A 5,415-nucleotide genomic window follows, 5' to 3' on the forward strand; every position below is an offset into this window, starting at 1 on the left:
TTTACATGTGAACATGAAATAGTTCTGTAAAGTAAGAACAAATTCATTTACATGTCAGAGTATTAAAGAAAGAATAAATTCATTTTTATTATTTTGATAATAATTTATGGGTCGGCAAGTTAACTTCATAGTGTTTGGTTAATTAATTGAACACATAATTGATCCATTTCAGCATCTTAGCTAACAAAAATAAATAATATTTTGGACACTTGTGGTTGTACAATATTACTCGGTTGAGTGTATTTTATATCTTAGTTTAGTTTAGGAGTGATAGATAGGTCTTTGTACATAGAATTAAGTCAAGCCAAGTGTGCTGATTTTTGTGGTAAAGTTGTGAATGTACACGGTTTGGGAAAGGCTGGCAGAGTAAATGGCCGCTGTTTGGTTATGTTAACTGGATAAATGGCTCATTTCTTAGTGAAGCCGAGCTGTGTTATATGGAGTTATGGACCATATAGCACTATCACAACAGTTTTGACTTTTGAGTTCTACATAGAAGGACTTTCCATTTCATCTCAGGCAGCAAGTTTTAGTCAAACCATCAAACTATTTAAAAGTAGCTGCTTATGTAGGGTGGTTTCTAGGGTGAGGCAGGCATTAGTGTGAGTTTGATATTAGAGTGAGTCTCTTGCAGTAATTTCCCAAAAGTTACATCACTCTGTAGTCTGTATTGAAGCATTTTTCAGCTCAAAATTTGCTATGTTATTTTCATTTATTTCTTAGTTAGAGTTGTCTGTTTTTTGTCAACATTAAGCTACATTTTATATAGTTAACCATCATTCAAATCTTCCTCCATAGATTATAAATTTCTTTTATTATTTACTCTACTATTCTCAATATTATTTTCTATAACATTGGTTGAGTTCTGCTTCCTGCTGCAGTGTTTACTCACAATTAACAGTTTCTATGAAACCATTGGCCTCTAACAAAGCTAATTACCTCAGTATCAGATAGAATGGAAAATTTCAATGTTGATGTGACAAAAAAATGAAGTCCTTCTGTTTTTTGTTTCTAGGTTATGAGACATTATTGTTCTATTAGTTTTGTCCATTAGTAGTTTGTACGTTGCAGATTTTATTCGTTGTCTCAGTTACATCTGATCTGTGACTAACTTTACAAAACAGTTCTACCTTAACAGAACATTTTTCGATAGGATTGATCACTTTTGCATACAGTTACACAACCCGTGATCAGTCATTAAACTTAGGTTGGTCATTTTTTCAGTTTTGGTTAGCAGGAGCTGTAGCAGCTTATGTGAGGTTCTGCCCCCATATATAGAAGAATTACGATTATGGTGTTATGATATTTCTCAAAACCTTTAATTTGATAAATGTGTCAAGTTACCATGTTGATAACTGCCCCCATATATCAACTAAGGGTCGGTAAATAATTATCAATATAGAAAGTCAGTATTGTTTTTGCTAGCATCTTTGCACTGATGAGTTTGTATAAAAATATTATCTTTCTATGTTAATCTTATATTTACATGACTTGTTCATATATGCCTTCATCTTTTCATCAATTCAGATTTAGGCACCAGTTTCAATTCTTGATCTATGCAAAACTTTTGCATCAGACTTTAGATGAAACCAATAGCCTTGACTTTTAGAAGAAACTAAGGCTTCGGAGTTTGGAGGGGACGAAAGTGCAGGGTTTTTGAGAAAACGGTAGACACTATCCAAGTGCCTTATGTAAGTTTAGAGTATGATGATGGAGTCCAAGCATAAGAAATGTGAAGACACTATCCAAAATATAGAAATATACACAACACAAATTAATCAATGGCTGTGGAACCCAAAAGAGTGTCTTTTGTGGTAATGGGGTTGTTTTTGCGTCTTTTGGTTGAGGTTGGGGAGGGTATGCAGTGTCTGCTGTTACTATTTTTACGGTGCTGCCAGTCGTATATATCAGCCGAAATTCGGTTCAGGTCCAATATGTGAACAGATTTTGGTGCCTCACTGTGGTCTTGCTGTCAGCAGGCTGTTTTATGTTTTTTGGGCGGTTTAGAGGGGTTCGGCTGTGGGGGTTTCCGGTAAATCGATGCCCTTTGTATTTTTTTCTCTTCGTGCCCACGAGCTATGACTGTGCATCCTGTATTCTCTCGCTGTTAGTAAATTTTGCTGATTTCGAAGAAAAAAAAAACGAATTAATCAACGTTCATCCACATTAATAACAAACACTATTATCCCATATCAGCGCATATAATTATAGCGCGATACATTGTCGCCGAAACTGCTTGTAATTACGGCGTCTAAGTTCACGTATTGACAATGTATTGGTGGACTCAAATAATGGTGCGCAAACTATTTACGCGTTATTTCAACAAAATCCATGGCTATTAATAATAATAGCTAGCAACCAAGTATCAAATTGCATCTCCAATTCTATGTGATAGTGTGGCCTACATTAAAATTACAGTGTCTATATCATTAGGGAATATAGTTATCACAACCAAACTTGCACTCAAAATTGTTGCTATACCTTTTTTCATGGCCTAATGCACAATAGTTAACTTTGAGCCAAACTATTGAAAACATATGGAATTATGCACAGACTTGGCTGGACATCCTGCATTCTCAATAATCATGGCTGGTAATTTTGCGCAAACCCAAGCCATGTTTTGGAATCAAAGAACTCTGGATGGCCTACACCTTTGTCTTCATCTGGAAAAGTAGCTTGTAAGGATGAGGCGTGGTTCTGTTGAAAAAGGACATTTTGTATGCATTCCCTTCACACAGCTTCTGTTGAAACACATAGAGCAACTGCTTTCTCACACTTCATGAATCTTGCAACCCTGCACAAAGAAATCGTGAAAAAAAACAACACAAACGAAAAAACACGAAATCAGAAAGTCTGCAATGTTCAAACTTATAACAATCACACAAAACAAACAAAATACCTTCTCATCAATGAGAACCATCTCAATAGAGTTTGGCTGATCCGGCTTGAGAAAGGTTGGGACCTCCCAAATTCTGAGTATCCGAACCTTAATTCTCCAAGACTCTTTGCCAGGTACAACAACAGCCAAGAAATCAAAAGAGTTCTCCATGAAGACAACAAAACTCACACAACCAATGTGATACAGAACAAACTGGAACGTGTGATAAGAATGCAGCCCATGCACCATATTTATATCAATCAACAAAGGGCATAAGAGGAAATTGACATATGAACCAATCCCAGCCAGGAATTTAAACTAAAAAAGGAAAGGAAATTGACAGAAAGGAACAAAATAAGACATTGTCAGGAGCCATAAATATAAGTCCCTGACAGATGAGGAAAAAAACAACATACTTTATGCCTTAATCCAACTGAATGACACAAGCTGGAGATTTGTAACTCATCCAAAGCCACTTTTCAGTCCACTTTACTCACAACAACACCATAATCAGTGCCAGCTTCCCCAAAATCACACGCATGACCCCAACTGTGGTCCCATTTCTTCTCCTGAAATCCTTGGCGCCCAAGGAAAAACACCCCAAAAATTTGGAAAAAAACCCATCCCGCTAGAAAACGAAATGCACAGGAATAGGGATGCAAGCCACGTTGTTAAGATCATAGATACTCCCTCTTGTTTTATTTATAAAAAGGAAGGGAGTAAGTATTCTCATAAAAAGATATTAATTGTTTTGTTTTACGAGAAGCCCAAATTATTTTTGGGTTAATACATGTTTAGCACCTATAATATTAGCGATTTTCGGTTTACCTTTGTAAAAAAATTTGTTCAGATTCCAACTCTGTAATTTGAAAATTCTTTGGTTTTAGACCTTCATGACATCAAATTACAAAATTTAAGGTACTTTCGTCCCTTGTAATTTGAGAGAATTTCGGTTTACCTCCTGCCATATCATCGATTTTGTACAGTCAAAATTCATGAAGGTCCAAAACCAAAGAATCTTCAAATTACAGGGTTGGAATCTAAGTAAATTTTTTTACAGGGGTAAACTGGAAATCACATATTACAGGAGGGTAAACATGTATTAACCCTTTATTTTTATATGGGGCAGATTACACTCATCTCTCCTAAGGTTTAATAGAATAACACTAACATCTTCTCTAGTTTAAAAACTTACACTAACAAGCTTCTCATCAAATAGACAAACATCACCCTTCGCTATTAACACCATTAGTTTTTTCCTTGAGTCTTCATTTTTATTTTTATAATCATGTTGTGTAACCGTCAAAGAGAAAACCACCGAGTAATCCATTAAGGTCGTTGTGTTCATGTTTATTGTCCAAGTGTTTCTAAATCGACATCTTAACCAATTTTCTAGTCTCCAGTTTGATTTCCTCAGTACCAATTTTGGTCGACTAGTTTGTGTTCTTAAAATAAAACTACATATGTTTACCGATTAGATATGATTTAGATCATAGTCACTTGTTTGCAACTAAATGTGTCAAATGGGATAGCCCGTCCCAGCTCGGAGCGACCCGGGAGTCCGGACTACATAATTATGTTGAAATCAAAATCCTTATTTAATGTTTTAAAGATAACAAACATATTGCATTTATCATCTTGTTATCTAATGCGTTTTGTGAGATTATTTCATTGAGAATGTTCTGACCTCACAAAGATAACAAAATATCTTCATCAAAACAACAAACAAAGCAAAAGACAAATACGAGCTTTTGAGCAATGTCAAAAATATGCATAATCATGATCAAGATAAATTTTATTCCCTTAAAAGGCAAGGCAATCAAGACAAATGAAGAAATTAGTTGCACATGGGCCATGAGGATATACAAAGGAATAAATTCAGCAAAGAAGACCTTCTATGTTTCGACCCATCAAGGAATAAAGTAAAAAATATATTCATCAAAGAATGATCTCAAAGTCGATCCTTGTGATCAAAGCATATGACATCATCACACATCATCAAGATGACATCAACACATCTTATCAAGTGACCAACAAGCTTATACAACAAGATTACAACTCATATCAACTTGCAAAACGTGTTCCTTATGTTCAAGATTGGCTGAAACGGTGAGAACGTTTTGAACTGTCATGAGAATGTTCTTAGTGAATAGTTTTAATGCTTTCTCTCCAAGCAAGTTTTGGAGCATCTTTCTCATTTTGAAATGAATCTCAACAACTCTTTTTTCAGCTTGTCCTCCAAGGCTCATCAGGTTCTATAAATAGAGGAAGGCTATAAAGGTTTATGGCAAGAGCTTGAAAAGCAAAAAACCATCTCTCAAGTGAAATCATCGCTACTCTCCAAAACTCTTCACAAACAAATAAACTCCAGCTCTCTCACTATATTTGGATCATAATCATTTGAGTTTGTTTTATCCAAATCTCAAACATGTGCTAACAAATCATGATCCAACAAAATCCTTCATCATACAAATTGCAATCTAGTTCTCAAGTCTATTTGTTACAATAGTCTGAGAATGAATTGTTCCAGCCTTTCT

This window comes from Medicago sativa, chromosome 5 (genome assembly GCF_051527215.1).
Source record: "Medicago sativa cultivar Bolivia chromosome 5, Bolivia_mono, whole genome shotgun sequence".
NCBI lineage: Eukaryota > Viridiplantae > Streptophyta > Magnoliopsida > Fabales > Fabaceae > Medicago > Medicago sativa.